At 43.7% G+C, this 20784-nt stretch overlaps 1 long non-coding RNA gene across 13 annotated transcripts in view; it reads right to left on the bottom strand.

Annotated features, from left to right (window-relative positions):
- LOC137203500 (uncharacterized) overlaps nt 1-20321 on the bottom strand; it is an 838571-nt gene extending 818250 nt beyond the window's left edge. For 10 of the 13 annotated variants that reach the window (XR_010933157.1, XR_010933227.1, XR_010933175.1 and 7 more), the window contains exons 1-2: nt 20229-20321; nt 6023-6104 (exon numbers count right to left, since the gene is read on the bottom strand). This is a non-coding gene — a long non-coding RNA (uncharacterized lncRNA). Of the gene's footprint in view, nt 1-6018; nt 6105-20228 lie in introns of all 13 variants that reach the window. The other 3 variants (XR_010933161.1, XR_010933240.1, XR_010933206.1) reach the window with 1 other exon arrangement.
- Between the last annotated feature and the right edge of the window lie 463 nt (nt 20322-20784).

Raw genomic sequence — 20784 nt, 5'->3', positions numbered from 1 at the left:
GTGTAATAGACAAGAGCTACTCCTTGCTCAACGAAGAGGACTCAACACCCCATATTAAACGTCTAAGAATATACCTGACTAGGAAGAATCTTAAAACCTATGGATTTATATGTCTCCGAAAGAGAATCAAGCGTGTGTACAGTGGCATAAGCGCAGCAGTGATAGGATTGGTGAGGTTCGGTGAGCCAATGCAGAACCTTTGAAGTCATATTGCATGGTACCCATTCCATGGGTCTCAACTCTCCAGGTTTAAGGGATTCTTCCTTCAGCTAAAACATGCATGTGGAACCCAGAGTATGATCCACCATGTGATTGGGAAACGTGTTCAAATGTGTCTCAGGTTTTGTCCCCTGGTACTCGGGTGCAACATTCCAGACGCTTTACTAACACTCTCCCCACTTGGAGAGTCAGTGCCTTTAACCTCCTGTTTGGCCCAGTTTGCAATATTTGCGGAAGATGAACAGGAATAGGGAGAACCAGTGAGAGACTAGCTGGAGGTGTCTGGACGGGCAAATTTAACTCTCATTTCCCACCAGGAAGAGGAATTAACCAAAGGCTCAGCGTGCCATGCCGGAACGACACTAGGGCCTGAAGCAATCCTGCGGTGTTGCGGCCAGCTCACAAGAAAGCGAGTTGAAGAAAGGAGCTCAGGGGCACTGTAATTCACAAACCTGCAGAGTTATAAATGACAGCTATCGTCCAAAAATATATTGAAGTAAGGCTGCCAAGAGGACTTGAAAGCGGGGCAGAATTGCAGGAAACCGATTTCAGGAGGTAGACTGGAATTGCATGTAAAGCATAGGAAAAGAGGCAGAACGTCCACAATGATGCACTTGGCCAAAAAGGGCGTATGCGTTTTTTCCTGAATATATTCAGGAAAAAACGCATACGCCCTTTTTGGCCAACCAAGCAAGCTTGCAAAGGAAATCTGCACTACAATGAAGTCTCACTGCCCCCCAGTCAAAAGGGCCATCTGAAAAAAGTTTAAAATCCAGAAAGCCCGGACAGGCCATGGAGAACTGGGAGCCTTGTTATGCTGATGGGCGGGATGTAAATTGCCAACAGCCACTCTGGAGAAGTGTATGGTGTTTCCTGAAACATCTAAAAAACAAAGCAACAGAGCCTAGGGCACTTCCACTTATGGTCCTATAGCTTAGGGAAATTAAAATCAAAAAGACACAGCCACCCCAAAGTTTGGGATGGTTCTGTTTACAAGAACCTCATTTACAGTACAAATTCAATATCACAGAAGGTGAAAAATGGATAAAGAATTTGTGGTACTTACGTACAATGCAATATCACTCAGTAATGAAATCTATATCATCAGGCCCGTAGCAGCATAATGAGTGGATTCAGGTACGATGATTCTAAGTGAGATAAGTCACACAGAAAAAGAAACATCATAAGATATCACTACTACACGGAATGAAAACTTGGCTACACAGAAACTGAATTACAAAACAGAACACGGTCTTAAATGTAGAAAACCAACTTATGCTTGCTTAAGGGGAAAGGTGAGTTGGGGTTCTGCATAAAACCAGAGATTGAAATTAGCACAGATACCATTCCATAAGCCAAATATGTAATAGACAAGAGCTACTCCTTGCTCAACGAAGTGGACTCTACACCCCATATTAATCGCCTAAGAATATACCTGACTAGTAATAATCTTAAAACCTATGGATTTATATGTCTCCAAAACAGAATCAAGCATGTGTACAGCGGCATAAACGCAGCAGTGATAGGATTGGTGAGGTTTGATGAGCAAATGCAGACCCTTTGAAGTCATATTGCATGCTAGCCATTCCATGGGTCTCAACTCTCCAGGTTTAAGGGATTCTTCCTTCAGCTAAAACATGCATGTGGAACCCAGAGTATGATCCACCATGTGATCGGGAAACGTGTTCAAATGTGTCTCAGATTTTCTCCGCTGGTACTTGGGTGCAACATTCCAGACGCTTTACTAAAACTCTCCCCACTTGGAGAGTCAGTGCCTTTAACCTCCTGTTTGGCCCAGTTTGCAATTTCTGCGGAAAATGAACAGGAATAGGGAGAACAAATGAGAGACTAGCTGGAGGTGTCTGGACGGGCAAATGTAACTCTCATTTCCCACCAGGAAGAGGAATTAACCAAAGGCTCAGCGTGCCATGCCGGAACCACACTAGGGCCTGAAGCAATCCTGCAGTGTTGCGGCCAGCTCACAAGAAAGCGAGTTGAAGAAAGGAGCTCAGGGGCACTGTAATTCACAAACCTGCAGAGTTAAAAATGACAGCTATCGTCCAAAAATATATTGAAGTAAGGCTGCCAAGAGGACTTGAAAGCGGGGCAGAATTGCAGGAAACCGATTTCAGGAGTTAGACTGGAATTGCATGTAAAGCATATGAAAAGAGGCAGAACGTCCACAATGATGCACTTGGCCAAAAAGGGCGTATGCGTTTTTTCCTGAATATATTCAGGAAAAAACGCATACGCCCTTTTTGGCCAACCAAGCAAGCTTGCAAAGGAAATCTGCACTACAATGAAGTCTCACTGCCCCCCGGTCAAAAGGGCCATCTGAAAAAAGTGTAAAATCCAGAAAGGCAGGACAGGCCATGGAGAACTGGGAGCCTTGTTATGCTGATGGGCGGGATGTAAATTGCCAACAGCCACTCTGGAGAAGTGTATGGTGTTTCCTGAAACATCTAAAAAACAAAGCAACAGAGCCTAGGGCACTTCCACTTATGGTCCTATAGCTTAGGGAAATTAAAATCAAAAAGACACAGCCACCCCAAAGTTTGGGACGGCTCTGTTTACAAGAACCTCATTTACAGTACAAATTCAATATCACAGAAGGTGAAAAATGGATAAAGAATTTGTGGTACTTACGTACAATGCAATATCACTCAGCAATGAAATCTATATCATCAGGCCCGTAGCAGCATAATGAGTGGATTCAGGTACGATGATTCTAAGTGAGATAAGTCACACAGAAAAAGAAACATCATAAGATATCACTACTACACGGAATGTAAACTTGGCTACACAGAAACTGAATTACAAAACAGAACACGGTCTCAAATGTAGAAAACCAACTTATGCTTGCTTAAGGGGAAAGGTGAGTTGGGGTTCTGCATAAAACCAGAGATTGAAATTAGCACAGATACCATTCCATAAGCCAAATATGTAATAGACAAGAGCTACTCCTTGCTCAACGAAGTGGACTCTACACCCCATATTAATCGCCTAAGAATATACCTGACTAGTAATAATCTTAAAACCTATGGATTTATATGTCTCCAAAAGAGAATCAAGCATGTGTACAGCGGCATAAACGCAGCAGTGATAGGATTGGTGAGGTTTGATGAGCAAATGCAGACCCTTTGAAGTCATATTGCATGCCAGCCATTCCATGGGTCTCAACTCTCCAGGTTTAAGGGATTCTTCCTTCAGCTAAAACATGCATGTGGAACCCAGAGTATGATCCACCGTGTGATCGGGAAACGTGTTCAAATGTGTCTCAGATTTTCTCCGCTGGTACTTGGGTGCAACATTCCAGACGCTTTACTAAAACTCTCCCCACTTGGAGAGTCAGTGCCTTTAACCTCCTGTTTGGCCCAGTTTGCAATTTCTGCGGAAAATGAACAGGAATAGGGAGAACAAATGAGAGACTAGCTGGAGGTGTCTGGATTGGCAAATTTAACTCTCATTTCCCACCAGGAAGAGGAATTAACCAAAGGCTCAGCGTGCCATGCCGGAACCACACTAGGGCCTGAAGCAATCCTGCGGTGTTGCGGCCAGCTCACAAGAAAGCGAGTTGAAGAAAGGAGCTCAGGGGCACTGTAATTCACAAACCTGCAGAGTTAAAAATGACAGCTATCGTCCAAAAATATATTGAAGTAAGGCTGCCAAGAGGACTTGAAAGCGGGGCAGAATTGCAGGAAACCGATTTCAGGAGGTAGAGTGGAATTGCATGTAAAGCATAGGAAAAGAGGCAGAACGTCCACAATGATGCACTTGGCCAAAAAGGGCGTATGCGTTTTTTCCTGAATATATTCAGGAAAAAACGCATATGCCATTTTTGGCCAACCAAGCAAGCTTGCAAAGGAAATCTGCACTACAATGAAGTCTCACTGCCCCCCGGTCAAAAGGGCCATCTGAAAAAAGTATAAAATCCAGAAAGGCAGGACAGGCCATGGAGAACTGGGAGCCTTGTTATGCTGATGGGCGGGATGTAAATTGCCAACAGCCACTCTGGAGAAGTGTATGGTGTTTCCTGAAACATCTACAAAACAAAGCAACAGAGCCTAGGGCACTTCCACTTATGGTCCTATAGCTTAGGGAAATTAAAATCAAAAAGACACAGCCACCCCAAAGTTTGGGCCCGCTCTGTTTACAAGAATCTCGTTTATGGTACAAGTTCAATATCGCAGAAAGTGAAAAATGGATAAAGAAGTTGTGGTACTTACGTACAATGCAATATCACTCAGGAATGAAATCTATGTCATCAGGCCAGTAGCAGCATAATGAGTGGATTCAGGTACGATGATTCTAAGTGAAATAAGTCACACAGAAAAAGAAACATCATAAGATATCACTAATACACGGAATGTAAACTTGGCTACACAGGAACTGAATTACAAAACAGAACAGGATCTCAAATGTAGAAAACCAACTTATGCTTGCTTAAGGGGAAAGGTGAGTTGGGGTGCTGCATAAAACCAGAGATTGAAATTAGCACAGATACCATTCCATAAGCCAAATAGGTAATAGACAAGAGCTACTCCTTGCTCAACAAAGTGGACTCAACACCCCATATTAAATGCCTAAGAATATACCTGACTAGTAAGAATCTTAAAACCTATGGATTTATATGTCTCCGAAAGAGAATCAAGCGTGTCTACAGAGGCATAAATGCAGCAGTAATAGGATTGGTGAGGTTCGGTGAGCAAATGCAGACCCTTTGAAGTCATATTGCATGGTACCCATTCCATGGGTCTCAACTCTCCAGGTTTAAGGGATTCTTCCTTCAGCTAAAACATGCATGTGGAACCCAGAGTATGATCCACCGTGTGATCGGGAAACGTGTTCAAATGTGTCAGATTTCGTCCCCTGGTACTCGGGTGCAACATTCCAGACGCTTTACTAAAACTCTCTCCACTTGGAGAGTCAGTGCCTTTAACCTCCTGTTTGGCCCAGTTTGCAATTTCTGCGGAAAATGAACAGGAATAGGGAGAACCAATGAGAGACTAGATGGAGGTGTCTGGACGGCAAATTTAACTCTCATTTCCCACCAGGAAGAGGAATTAAGCAAAGGCTCAGCATGCCATGCCGGAACCACACTAGGGCCTGAAGCAATCCTGCGGTGTTGCGGCCAGCTCACAAGAAAGCGAGTTGAAGAAAGGAGCTCAGGGGCACTGTAATTCACAAACCTGCAGAGTTAAAAATGACAGCTATCGTCCAAAAATATATTGAAGTAAGGCTGCCAAGAGGACTTGAAAGCGGGGCAGAATTGCAGGAAACCGATTTCAGGAGGTAGACTGGAATTGCATGTAAAGCATAGGAAAAGAGGCAGAACGTCCACAATGATGCACTTGGCCAAAAAGGGCGTATGCATTTTTTCCTGAATATATTCAGAAAAAAACGCATACGCCCTTTTTGGCCAACCAAGCAAGCTTGCAAAGGAAATCTGCACTACAATGAAGTCTCACTGCCCCCCGGTCAAAAGGGCCATCTGAAAAAAGTGTAAAATCCAGAAAGGCCGGACAGGCCATGGAGAACTGGGAGCCTTGTTATGCTGATGGGCGGGATGTAAATTGCCAACAGCCACTCTGGAGAAGTGTATGGTGTTTCCTGAAACATCTAAAAAACTAAGCAACAGAGCCTAGGGCACTGCCACTTATGGTCCTGTAGCTTAGGGAAATTAAAATCAAAAAGACACAGCCACCCCAAAGTTTGGGACGGCTCTGTTTACAAGAACCTCGTTTACGGTACAAGTTCAATATCACAGAAAGCGAAAAATGGATAAAGAAGTTGTGGTACTTACGTACAATGCAATATCACTCAGCAATGACATCTATGTCATCAGGCCCGTAGAAGCATAATGAGTGGATTCAGGTACGATGATTCTAAGTGAGATAAGTCACACAGAAAAAGAAATATCATAAGATATCACTACTACACGGAATGTAAACTTGGCTACACAGGAACTGAATTACAAAACATAACAGGGTCTCAAATGTAGAAAACCAACTTATGCTTGCTTAAGGGGAAAGGTGAGTTGGGGTTCTGCATAAAACCAGAGATTGAAATTAGCACAGATACCGTTCCATAAGCCAAATATGTAATAGACAAGAGCTACTCCTTGCTCAACGAAGAGGACTCAACACCCCATATTAAACGTCTAAGAATATACCTGACTAGGAAGAATCTTAAAATCTATGGATTTATATGTCTCCGAAAGAGAATCAAGCGTGTGTACAGTGGCATAAGCGCAGCAGTGATAGGATTGGTGAGGTTCGGTGAGCCAATGCAGAACCGTTGAAGTCATATTGCATGGTACCCATTCCATGGGTCTCAACTCTCCAGGTTTAAGGGATTCTTCCTTCAGCTAAAACATGCACGTGAAACCCAGAGTATGATCCACCGTGTGATCGGGAAACGTGTTCAAATGTGTCTCAGTTTTTGTCCCCTGGTACTCGGGTGCAACATTCCAGACGCTTTACTAAAACTCTCTCCACTTGGAGAGTGAGTGCCTTTAACCTCCTGTTTGGCCCAGTTTGCAATTTCTGCGGAAAATGAACAGGAATAGGGAGAACCAATGAGAGACTAGCTGGAGGTGTCTGGACGGGCAAATTTAACTCTCATTTCCCACCAGGAAGAGGAATTAACCAAAGGCTCAGCGTGCCATGCCGGAACCACACTAGGGCCTGAAGCAATCCTGCGGTGTTGCGGCCAGCTCACAAGAAAGCGAGTTGAAGAAAGGAGCTCAGGGGCACTGTAATTCACAAACCTGCAGAGTTATAAATGACAGCTATCGTTCAAAAATATATTGAAGTAAGGCTGCCAAGAGGACTCGAAAGCGAGGCAGAATTGCAGGAATCCGATTTCAGGAGGTAGACTGGAATTACATGTGAAGCATAGGAAAGAGGCAGAACGTCCACAATGATGCACTTGGCCAAAAAGGGCGTATGCGTTTTTTCCTGAATATATTCAGGAAAAAACGCATACGCCCTTTTTGGCCAACCAAGCAAGCTTGCAAAGGAAATCTGCACTACAATGAAGTCTCACTGCCCCCCGGTCAAAAGGGCCATCTGAAAAAAGTGTAAAATCCAGAAAGGCAGGACAGGCCATGGAGAACTGGGAGCCTTGTCATGCTGATGGGCGGGATGTAAATTGCCAACAGCCACTCTGGAGAAGTGTATGGTGTTTCCTGAAACATCTAAAAAACAAAGCAACAGAGCCTAGGGCACTTCCACTTATGGTCCTATAGCTTAGGGAAATTAAAATCAAAAAGACACAGCCACCCCAAAGTTTGGGACGGCTCTGTTTACAAGAACCTCGTTTACGGTACAAGTTCAATATCACAGAAAGCGAAAAATGGATAAAGAAGTTGTGGTACTTACGTACAATGCAATATCACTCAGCAATGAAATCTATGTCATCAGGCCCATAGCAGCATAATGAGTGGATTCAGGTACGATGATTCTAAGTGAGATAAGTCACACAGAAAAAGAAACATCATAAGATATCACTAATACACGGAATGTAAACTTGGCTACACAGGAACTGAATTACAAAACAGAACAGGATCTCAAATGTAGAAAACCAACTTATGCTTGCTTAAGGGGAAAGGTGAGTTGGGGTTCTGCATAAAACCAGAGATTGAAATTAGCACAGATACCATTCCATAAGCCAAATAGGTAATAGACAAGAGCTACTCCTTGCTCAACGAAGTGGACTCAACACCCCATATTAAATGCCTAAGAATATACCTGACTGGTAAAAATCTTAAAACCTATGGATTTATATGTCTCCGAAAGAGAATCAAGCGTGTCTACAGCGGCATAAATGCAGCAGTGATAGGATTGGTGAGGTTCGGTGAGCAAATGCAGACCCTTTGAAGTCATATTGCATGGTACCCATTCCATGGGTCTCAACTCTCCAGGTTTAAGGGATTCTTCCTTCAGCTAAAACATGCATGTGGAACCCAGAGTATGATCGACCGTGTGATCGGGAAACGTGTTCAAATGTGTCTCAGTTTTCGTCCCCTGGTACTCGGGTGCAACATTCCAGACGCTTTACTAAAACTCTCCCCACTTGGAGAGTCAGTGCCTTTAACCTCCTGTTTGGCCCAGTTTGCCATTTCTGCGGAAAATGAACAGGAATAGGGAGAACCAATGAGAGACTAGCTGGAGGTGTCTGGACGGGCAAATTTAACTCTCATTTCCCACCAGGAAGAGGAATTAACCAAAGGCTCAGCGTGTCATGCCGGAACCACACTAGGGCCTGAAGCAATCCTGCGGTGTTGCGGCCAGCTCACAAGAAAGCGAGTTGAAGAAAGGAGCTCAGGGGCACTGTAATTCACAAACCTGCAGAGTTAAAAATGACAGCTATCATCCAAAAATATATTGAAGTAAGGCTGCCAAGAGGACTCGAAAGCGGGGCAGAATTGCAGGAATCCGATTTCAGGAGGTAGACTGGAATTGCATGTAAAGCATAGGAAAAGAGACAGAATGTCCACAATGATGCACTTGGCCAAAAAGGGCGTATGCGTTTTTTCCTGAATATATTCAGGAAAAAACGCATACGCCCTTTTTGGCCAACCAAGCAAGCTTGCAAAGGAAATCTGCACTACAATGAAGTCTCACTGCCCACCAGTCAAAAGGTCCATCTGAAAAAAGTGTAAAATCCAGAAAGGCCGGACAGGCCATGGAGAACTGGGAGCCTTGTTATGCTGATGGGCGGGATGTAAATTGCCAACAGCCACTCTGGAGAAGTGTATGGTGTTTCCTGAAACATCTAAAAAACAAAGCAACAGAGCCTAGGGCACTTCCACTTATGGTCCTATAGCTTAGGGAAATTAAAATCAAAAAGACACAGCCACCCCAAAGTTTGGGACGGCTCTGTTTACAAGAACCTCGTTTACAGTACAAGTTCAATATCACAGAAAGCGAAAAATGGATAAAGAAGTTGTGGTACTTACGTACAATGCAATATCACTCAGCAATGAAATCTATGTCATCAGGCCCATAGCAGCATAATGAGTGGATTCAGGTACGATGATTCTAAGTGAGATAAGTCACAGAGAAAAAGAAACATCATAAGATATCACTAATACACGGAATGTAAACTTGGCTACACAGTAACTGAATTACAAAAGAGAACAAGGTCTCAAATGTAGAAAACCAACTTATGCTTGCTTAAGGGGAAAGGTGAGTTGGGGTGCTGCATAAAACCAGAGATTGAAATTAGCACAGATACCGTTCCATAAGCCAAATATGTAATAGACAAGAGCTACTCCTTGCTCAACGAAGAGGACTCAACACCCCATATTAAACGTCTAGGAATATACCTGACTAGTAATAATCTTAAAACCTATGGATTTATATGTCTCCGAAAGGGAATCAAGCGTGTGTACAGTGGCATAAGCACAGCAGTGATAGGATTGGTGAGGTTCGGTGAGCCAATGCAGAACCTTTGAAGTCATATTGCATGGTACCCATTCCATGGGTCTCAACTCTCCAGGTTTAAGGGATTCTTCCTTCACCTAAAACATGCATGTGGAACCCAGAGTATGATCCACCGTGTGATCGGGAAACGTGTTCAAATGTCTCACTTTTCGTCCCCTGGTACTCGGGTGCAACATTCCAGACGCTTTACTAACACTCTCCCCACTTGGAGAGTCAGTGCCTTTAACCTCCTGTTTGGCCCAGTTTGCAATTTCTGCGGAAGATGAACAGGAATAGGGAGAACCAATGAGAGACTAGCTGGAGGTGTCTGGACGGGCAAATTTAACTCTCATTTCCCACCAGGAAGAGGAATTAACCAAAGGCTCAGCGTGTCATGCCGGAACCACACTAGGGCCTGAAGCAATCCTGCGGTGTTGCGGCCAGCTCACAAGAAAGCGAGTTGAAGAAAGGAGCTCAGGGGCACTGTAATTCACAAACCTGCAGAGTTAAAAATGACAGCTATCATCCAAAAATATATTGAAGTAAGGCTGCCAAGAGGACTCGAAAGCGGGGCAGAATTGCAGGAATCCGATTTCAGGAGGTAGACTGGAATTGCATGTAAAGCATAGGAAAAGAGACAGAATGTCCACAATGATGCACTTGGCCAAAAAGGGCGTATGCGTTTTTTCCTGAATATATTCAGGAAAAAACGCATACGCCCTTTTTGGCCAACCAAGCAAGCTTGCAAAGGAAATCTGCACTACAATGAAGTCTCACTGCCCACCAGTCAAAAGGTCCATCTGAAAAAAGTGTAAAATCCAGAAAGGCCGGACAGGCCATGGAGAACTGGGAGCCTTGTTATGCTGATGGGCGGGATGTAAATTGCCAACAGCCACTCTGGAGAAGTGTATGGTGTTTCCTGAAACATCTAAAAAACAAAGCAACAGAGCCTAGGGCACTTCCACTTATGGTCCTATAGCTTAGGGAAATTAAAATCAAAAAGACACAGCCACCCCAAAGTTTGGGACGGCTCTGTTTACAAGAACCTCGTTTACAGTACAAGTTCAATATCACAGAAAGCGAAAAATGGATAAAGAAGTTGTGGTACTTACGTACAATGCAATATCACTCAGCAATGAAATCTATGTCATCAGGCCCATAGCAGCATAATGAGTGGATTCAGCTACGATGATTCTAAGTGAGATAAGTCACAGAGAAAAAGAAACATCATAAGATATCACTAATACACGGAATGTAAACTTGGCTACACAGTAACTGAATTACAAAAGAGAACAAGGTCTCAAATGTAGAAAACCAACTTATGCTTGCTTAAGGGGAAAGGTGAGTTGGGGTGCTGCATAAAACCAGAGATTGAAATTAGCACAGATACCGTTCCATAAGCCAAATATGTAATAGACAAGAGCTACTCCTTGCTCAACGAAGAGGACTCAACACCCCATATTAAACGTCTAGGAATATACCTGACTAGTAATAATCTTAAAACCTATGGATTTATATGTCTCCGAAAGGGAATCAAGCGTGTGTACAGTGGCATAAGCACAGCAGTGATAGGATTGGTGAGGTTCGGTGAGCCAATGCAGAACCTTTGAAGTCATATTGCATGGTACCCATTCCATGGGTCTCAACTCTCCAGGTTTAAGGGATTCTTCCTTCACCTAAAACATGCATGTGGAACCCAGAGTATGATCCACCGTGTGATCGGGAAACGTGTTCAAATGTCTCACTTTTCGTCCCCTGGTACTCGGGTGCAACATTCCAGACGCTTTACTAACACTCTCCCCACTTGGAGAGTCAGTGCCTTTAACCTCCTGTTTGGCCCAGTTTGCAATTTCTGCGGAAGATGAACAGGAATAGGGAGAACCAATGAGACACTAGCTGGAGGTGTCTGGACGGGCAAATTTAACTCTCATTTCCCACCAGGAAGAGGAATTAACCAAAGGCTCAGCGTGACATGCCGGAACCACACTAGGGCCTGAAGCAATCCTGCGGTGTTGCGGCCAGCTCACAAGAAAGCGAGTTGAAGAAAGGAGCTCAGGGGCACTGTAATTCACAAACCTGCAGAGTTAAAAATGACAGCTATCGTCCAAAAATATATTGAAGTAAGGCTGCCAAGAGGACTTGAAAGCGGGGCAGAATTGCAGGAAACCGATTTCAGGAGGTAGACTGGAATTGCATGTAAAGCATAGGAAAAGAGGCAGAACGTCCACAATGATGCACTTGGCCAAAAAGGGCGTATGCGTTTTTTCCTGAATATATTCAGGAAAAAACGCATACGCCCTTTTTGGCCAACCAAGCAAGCTTGCAAAGGAAATCTGCAGTACAATGAAGTCTCACTGCCCCCCGGTCAAAAGGGCCATCTGAAAAAAGTGTAAAATCCAGAAAGGCAGGACAGGCCATGGAGAACTGGGAGCCTTGTTATGCTGATGGGCGGGATGTAAATTGCCAACAGCCACTCTGGAGAAGTGTATGGTGTTTCCTGAAACATCTAAAAAACAAAGCAACAGAGCCTAGGGCACTTCCACTTATGGTCCTATAGCTTAGGGAAATTAAAATCAAAAAGACACAGCCACCCCAAAGTTTGGGCCGGCTCTGTTTACAAGAATCTCGTTTATGGTACAAGTTCAATATCACAGAAAGTGAAAAATGGATAAAGAAGTTGTGGTAGGTACGTACAATGCAATATCACTCAGCAATGAAATCTATGTCATCAGGCCCATAGCAGCATAATGAGTGGATTCAGGTACGATGATTCTAAGTGAGATAAGTCACACAGAAAAAGAAACATCATAAGATATCACTACTACACGGAATGTAAACTTGGCTACACAGGAACAGAATTACAAAACAGAACAGGGTCTCAAATGTAGAAAACCAACTTATGCTTGCTTAAGGGGAAAGGTGAGTTGGGGTGCTGCATAAAACCAGAGATTGAAATTAGCACAGATACCGTTCCATAAGCCAAATATGTAATAGACAAGAGCTACTCCTTGCTCAACGAAGAGGACTCAACACCCCATATTAAACGCCTAAGAATATACCTGACTAGTAAGAATCTTAAAACCTATGGATTTCTATGTCTCCGAAAGAGAATCAAGCGTGTGTACAGCGGCATAAACGCAGCAGTGATAGGATTGGTGAGGTTCGGTGAGCAAATGCAGACCCTTTGAAGTCATATTGCATGGTACCCATTCCATGGGTCTCAACTCTCCAGGTTTAAGGGATTCTTCCTTCAGCTAAAACATGCATTTGGAACCCAGAGTATGATCCACCGTGTGATCGGGAAACGTGTTCAAATGTGTCTCAGGTTTCGTCCCCTGGTACTCGGGTGCAACATTCCAGACGCTTTACTAACACTCTCCCCACTTGGAGAGTCAGTGCCTTTAACCTCCTGTTTGGCCCAGTTTGCAATTTCTGCGGAAAATGAACAGGAATAGGGAGAACCAATGAGAGACTAGCTGGAGGTGTCTGGACGGGCAAATTTAACTCTCATTTCCCACCAGGAAGAGGAATTAACCAAAGGCTCAGCATGCCATTCCGGAACCACACTAGGGCCTGAAGCAATGCTGCGGTGTTGCGGCCAGCTCACAAGAAAGCGAGTTGAAGAAAGGAGCTCAGGGGCACTGTAATTCACAAACCTGCAGAGTTATAAATGACAGCTATCGTCCAAAAATATATTGAAGTAAGGCTGCCAAGAGGACTTGAAAGCGGGGCAGAATTGCAGGAAACCGGTTTCAGGAGGTAGACTGGAATTGCATGTAAAGCATAGGAAAAGAGGCAGAACGTCCACAATGATTCACTTGGCCAAAAAGGGCGTATGCGTTTTTTCCTGAATATATTCAGGAAAAAACGCATACGCCCTTTTTGGCCAACCAAGCAAGCTTGCAAAGGAAATCTGCACTACAATGAAGTCTCACTGCCCCCCGGTCAAAAGGGCCATCTGAAAAAAGTGTAAAATACAGAAAGGCAGGACAGGCCATGGAGAACTGGGAGCCTTGTTATGCTGATGGGCGGGATGTAAATTGCCAACAGCCACTCTGGAGAAGTGTATGGTGTTTCCTGAAACATCTAAAAAACAAAGCAACAGAGCCTAGGACATTTCCACTTATGGTCCTATAGCTTAGGGAAATTAAAATCAAAAAGACACAGTCACCCCAAAGTTTGGGACAGCTCTGTTTACAAGAACCTCGTTTACGGTACAAGTTCAATATCACAGAAAGCGAAAAATGGATAAAGAAGTTGTGGTACTTACGTACAATGCAATATCACTCAGGAATGAAATCTATGTCATCAGGCCCGTAGCAGCATAATGAGTGGATTCAGGTACGATGATTCTAAGTGAAATAAGTCACACAGAAAAAGAAACATCATAAGATATCACTACTACACGGAATGTAAACTTGGCTACACAGGAACTGAATTACAAAACAGAACAGGATCTCAAATGTAGAAAACCAACTTATGCTTGCTTAAGGGGAAAGGTGAGTTGGGGTTCTGCATAAAACCAGAGATTGAAATTAGCACAGATACCATTCCATAAGCCAAATAGGTAATAGACAAGAGCTACTCCTTGCTCAACAAAGTGGACTCAACACCCCATATTAAATGCCTAAGAATATACCTGACTAGTAATAATCTTAAAACCTATGGATTTATATGTCTCCGAAAGAGAATCAAGCGTGTCTACAGAGGCATAAATGCAGCAGTAATAGGATTGGTGAGGTTCGGTGAGCAAATGCAGACCCCTTGAAGTCATATAGCATGGTACCCATTCCATGGGTCTCAACTCTCCAGGTTTAAGGGATTCTTCCTTCAGCTAAAACATGCATGTGGAACCCAGAGTATGATCCACCGTGTGATCGGGAAACGTGTTCAAATGTGTCAGATTTCATCCCCTGGTACTCGGGTGCAACATTCCAGACGCTTTACTAACACTCTCTCCACTTGGAGAGTCAGTGCCTTTAACCTCCTGTTTGGCCCAGTTTGCAATTTCTGCGGAAAATGAACAGGAATAGGGAGAACCAATGAGAGACTAGATGGAGGTGTCTGGACGGGCAAATTTAACTCTCATTTCCCACCAGGAAGAGGAATTAACCAAAGGCTCAGCATGCCATGCCGGAACCACACTAGGGCCTGAAGCAATCCTGCGGTGTTGCGGCCAGCTCACAAGAAAGCGAGTTGAAGAAAGGAGCTCAGGGGCACTGTAATTCACAAACCTGCAGAGTTAAAAATGACAGCTATCGTCCAAAAATATATTGAAGTAAGGCTGCCAAGAGGACTTGAAAGCGGGGCAGAATTGCAGGAAACCGATTTCAGGAGGTAGACTGGAATTGCATGTAAAGCATAGGAAAAGAGACAGAATGTCCAAAATGATGCACTTGGCCAAAAAGGGCGTATGCGTTTTTTCCTGAATATATTCAGGAAAAAACGCATACGCCCTTTTTGGCCAACCAAGCAAGCTTGCAAAGGAAATCTGCACTACAATGAAGTCTCACTGCCCACCAGTCAAAAGGGCCATCTGAAAAAAGTGTAAAATCCAGAAAGGCCGGACAGGCCATGGAGAACTGGGAGCCTTGTTATGCTGATGGGCGGGATGTAAATTGCCAACAGCCACTCTGGAGAAGTGTATGGTGTTTCCTGAAACATCTAAAAAACAAAGCAACAGAGCCTAGGGCACTTCCACTTATGGTCCTATAGCTTAGGGAAATTAAAATCAAAAAGACACAGCCACCCCAAAGTTTGGGACGGCTCTGTTTACAAGAACCTCGTTTACAGTACAAGTTCAATATCACAGAAAGCGAAAAATGGATAAAGAAGTTGTGGTACTTACGTACAATGCAATATCACTCAGCAATGAAATCTATGTCATCAGGCCCATAGCAGCATAATGAGTGGATTCAGGTACGATGATTCTAAGTGAGATAAGTCACACAGAAAAAGAAACATCATAAGATATCACTAATACACGGAATGTAAACTTGGCTACACAGGAACTGAATTACAAAAGAGAACAAGGTCTCAAATGTAGAAAACCAACTTATGCTTGCTTAAGGGGAAAGGTGAGTTGGGGTGCTGCATAAAACCAGAGATTGAAATTAGCACAGATACCGTTCCATAAGCCAAATATGTAATAGACAAGAGCTACTCCTTGCTCAACGAAGAGGACTCAACACCCCATATTAAACGTCTAAGAATATACCTGACTAGGAAGAATCTTAAAACCTATGGATTTATATGTCTCCGAAAGAGAATCAAGCGTGTGTACAGTGGCATAAGCGCAGCAGTGATAGGATTGGTGAGGTTCGGTGAGCCAATGCAGAACCTTTGAAGTCATATTGCATGGTACCCATTCCATGGGTCTCAACTCTCCAGGTTTAAGGGATTCTTCCTTCAGCTAAAACATGCATGTGGAACCCAGAGTATGATCCACCATGTGATTGGGAAACGTGTTCAAATGTGTCTCAGGTTTTGTCCCCTGGTACTCGGGTGCAACATTCCAGACGCTTTACTAACACTCTCCCCACTTGGAGAGTCAGTGCCTTTAACCTCCTGTTTGGCCCAGTTTGCAATATTTGCGGAAGATGAACAGGAATAGGGAGAACCAGTGAGAGACTAGCTGGAGGTGTCTGGACGGGCAAATTTAACTCTCATTTCCCACCAGGAAGAGGAATTAACCAAAGGCTCAGCGTGCCATGCCGGAACGACACTAGGGCCTGAAGCAATCCTGCGGTGTTGCGGCCAGCTCACAAGAAAGCGAGTTGAAGAAAGGAGCTCAGGGGCACTGTAATTCACAAACCTGCAGAGTTATAAATGACAGCTATCGTCCAAAAATATATTGAAGTAAGGCTGCCAAGAGGACTTGAAAGCGGGGCAGAATTGCAGGAAACCGATTTCAGGAGGTAGACTGGAATTGCATGTAAAGCATAGGAAAAGAGGCAGAACGTCCACAATGATGCACTTGGCCAAAAAGGGCGTATGCGTTTTTTCCTGAATATATTCAGGAAAAAACGCATACGCCCTTTTTGGCCAACCAAGCAAGCTTGCAAAGGAAATCTGCACTACAATGAAGTCTCACTGCCCCCCAGTCAAAAGGGCCATCTGAAAAAAGTTTAAAATCCAGAAAGCCCGGACAGGCCATGGAGAACTGGGAGCCTTGTTATGCTGATGGGCGGGATGTAAATTGCCAACAGCCACTCTGGAGAAGTGTATGGTGTTTCCTGAAACATCTAAAAAACAAAGCAACAGAGCCTAGGGCACTTCCACTTATGGTCCTATAGCTTAGGGAAATTAAAATCAAAAAGACACAGCCACCCCAAAGTTTGGGATGGTTCTGTTTACAAGAACCTCATTTACAGTACAAATTCAATATCACAGAAGGTGAAAAATGGATAAAGAATTTGTGGTACTTACGTACAATGCAATATCACTCAGTAATGAAATCTATATCATCAGGCCCGTAGCAGCATAATGAGTGGATTCAGGTACGATGATTCTAAGTGAGATAAGTCACACAGAAAAAGAAACATCATAAGATATCACTACTACACGGAATGAAAACTTGGCTACACAGAAACTGAATTACAAAACAGAACACGGTCTTAAATGTAGAAAACCAACTTATGCTTGCTTAAGGGGAAAGGTGAGTTGGGGTTCTGCATAAAACCAGAGATTGAAATTAGCACAGATACCATTCCATAAGCCAAATATGTAATAGACAAGAGCTACTCCTTGCTCAACGAAGTGGACTCTACACCCCATATTAATCGCCTAAGAATATACCTGACTAGTAATAATCTTAAAACCTATGGATTTATATGTCTCCAAAAGAGAATCAAGCATGTGTACAGCGGCATAAACGCAGCAGTGATAGGATTGGTGAGGTTTGATGAGCAAATGCAGACCCTTTGAAGTCATATTGCATGCCAGCCATTCCATGGGTCTCAACTCTCCAGGTTTAAGGGATTCTTCCTTCAGCTAAAACATGCATGTGGAACCCAGAGTATGATCCACCGTGTGATCGGGAAACGTGTTCAAATGTGTCTCAGATTTTCTCCGCTGGTACTTGGGTGCAACATTCCAGACGCTTTACTAAAACTCTCCCCACTTGGAGAGTCAGTGCCTTTAACCTCCTGTTTGGCCCAGTTTGCAATTTCTGCGGAAAATGAACAGGAATAGGGAGAACAAATGAGAGACTAGCTGGAGGTGTCTGGATTGGCAAATTTAACTCTCATTTCCCACCAGGAAGAGGAATTAACCAAAGGCTCAGCGTGCCATGCCGGAACCACACTAGGGCCTGAAGCAATCCTGCGGTGTTGCGGCCAGCTCACAAGAAAGCGAGTTGAAGAAAGGAGCTCAGGGGCACTGTAATTCACAAACCTGCAGAGTTAAAAATGACAGCTATCGTCCAAAAATATATTGAAGTAAGGCTGCCAAGAGGACTTGAAAGCGGGGCAGAATTGCAGGAAACCGATTTCAGGAGGTAGAGTGGAATTGCATGTAAAGCATAGGAAAAGAGGCAGAACGTCCACAATGATGCACTTGGCCAAAAAGGGCGTATGCGTTTTTTCCTGAATATATTCAGGAAAAAACGCATATGCCATTTTTGGCCAACCAAGCAAGCTTGCAAAGGAAATCTGCACTACAATGAAGTCTCACTGCCCCCCGGTCAAAAGGGCCATCTGAAAAAAGTATAAAATCCAGAAAGGCAGGACAGGCCATGGAGAACTGGGAGCCTTGTTATGCTGATGGGCGGGATGTAAATTGCCAACAGCCACTCTGGAGAAGTGTATGGTGTTTCCTGAAACATCTACAAAACAAAGCAACAGAGCCTAGGGCACTTCCACTTATGGTCCTATAGCTTAGGGAAATTAAAATCAAAAAGACACAGCCACCCCAAAGTTTGGGCCCGCTCTGTTTACAAGAATCTCGTTTATGGTACAAGTTCAATATCGCAGAAAGTGAAAAATGGATAAAGAAGTTGTGGTACTTACGTACAATGCAATATCACTCAGGAATGAAATCTATGTCATCAGGCCAGTAGCAGCATAATGAGTGGATTCAGGTACGATGATTCTAAGTGAAATAAGTCACACAGAAAAAGAAACATCATAAGATATCACTAATACACGGAATGTAAACTTGGCTACACAGGAACTGAATTACAAAACAGAACAGGATCTCAAATGTAGAAAACCAACTTATGCTTGCTTAAGGGGAAAGGTGAGTTGGGGTGCTGCATAAAACCAGAGATTGAAATTAGCACAGATACCATTCCATAAGCCAAATAGGTAATAGACAAGAGCTACTCCTTGCTCAACAAAGTGGACTCAACACCCCATATTAAATGCCTAAGAATATACCTGACTAGTAAGAATCTTAAAACCTATGGATTTATATGTCTCCGAAAGAGAATCAAGCGTGTCTACAGAGGCATAAATGCAGCAGTAATAGGATTGGTGAGGTTCGGTGAGCAAATGCAGACCCTTTGAAGTCATATTGCATGGTACCCATTCCATGGGTCTCAACTCTCCAGGTTTAAGGGATTCTTCCTTCAGCTAAAACATGCATGTGGAACCCAGAGTATGATCCACCGTGTGATCGGGAAACGTGTTCAAATGTGTCAGATTTCGTCCCCTGGTACTCGGGTGCAACATTCCAGACGCTTTACTAAAACTCTCTCCACTTGGAGAGTCAGTGCCTTTAACCTCCTGTTTGGCCCAGTTTGCAATTTCTGCGGAAAATGAACAGGAATAGGGAGAACCAATGAGAGACTAGATGGAGGTGTCTGGACGGCAAATTTAACTCTCATTTCCCACCAGGAAGAGGAATTAAGCAAAGGCTCAGCATGCCATGCCGGAACCACACTAGGGCCTGAAGCAATCCTGCGGTGTTGCGGCCAGCTCACAAGAAAGCGAGTTGAAGAAAGGAGCTCAGGGGCACTGTAATTCACAAACCTGCAGAGTTAAAAATGACAGCTATCGTCCAAAAATATATTGAAGTAAGGCTGCCAAGAGGACTTGAAAGCGGGGCAGAATTGCAGGAAACCGATTTCAGGAGGTAGACTGGAATTGCATGTAAAGCATAGGAAAAGAGGCAGAACGTCCACAATGATGCACTTGGCCAAAAAGGGCGTATGCATTTTTTCCTGAATATATTCAGAAAAAAACGCATACGCCCTTTTTGGCCAACCAAGCAAGCTTGCAAAGGAAATCTGCACTACAATGAAGTCTCACTGCCCCCCGGTCAAAAGGGCCATCTGAAAAAAGTGTAAAATCCAGAAAGGCCGGACAGGCCATGGAGAACTGGGAGCCTTGTTATGCTGATGGGCGGGATGTAAATTGCCAACAGCCACTCTGGAGAAGTGTATGGTGTTTCCTGAAACATCTAAAAAACTAAGCAACAGAGCCTAGGGCACTGCCACTTATGGTCCTGTAGCTTAGGGAAATTAAAATCAAAAAGACACAGCCACCCCAAAGTTTGGGACGGCTCTGTTTACAAGAACCTCGTTTACGGTACAAGTTCAATATCACAGAAAGCGAAAAATGGATAAAGAAGTTGTGGTACTTACGTACAATGCAATATCACTCAGCAATGACATCTATGTCATCAGGCCCGTAGAAGCATAATGAGTGGATTCAGGTACGATGATTCTAAGTGAGATAAGTCACACAGAAAAAGAAATATCATAAGATATCACTACTACACGGAATGTAAACTTGGCTACACAGGAACTGAATTACAAAACATAACAGGGTCTCAAATGTAGAAAACCAACTTATGCTTGCTTAAGGGGAAAGGTGAGTTGGGGTTCTGCATAAAACCAGAGATTGAAATTAGCACAGATACCGTTCCATAAGCCAAATATGTAATAGACAAGAGCTACTCCTTGCTCAACGAAGAGGACTCAACACCCCATATTAAACGTCTAAGAATATACCTGACTAGGAAGAATCTTAAAATCTATGGATTTATATGTCTCCGAAAGAGAATCAAGCGTGTGTACAGTGGCATAAGCGCAGCAGTGATAGGATTGGTGAGGTTCGGTGAGCCAATGCAGAACCGTTGAAGTCATATTGCATGGTACCCATTCCATGGGTCTCAACTCTCCAGGTTTAAGGGA

This window comes from Pseudorca crassidens, chromosome 1 (assembly GCF_039906515.1).
Source record: "Pseudorca crassidens isolate mPseCra1 chromosome 1, mPseCra1.hap1, whole genome shotgun sequence".
NCBI classification, from domain to species: Eukaryota; Metazoa; Chordata; class Mammalia; order Artiodactyla; family Delphinidae; genus Pseudorca; species Pseudorca crassidens.
Note: the sequence above shows the minus strand (reverse complement) of the source record. Positions and strands in the feature narration are given on the sequence as shown.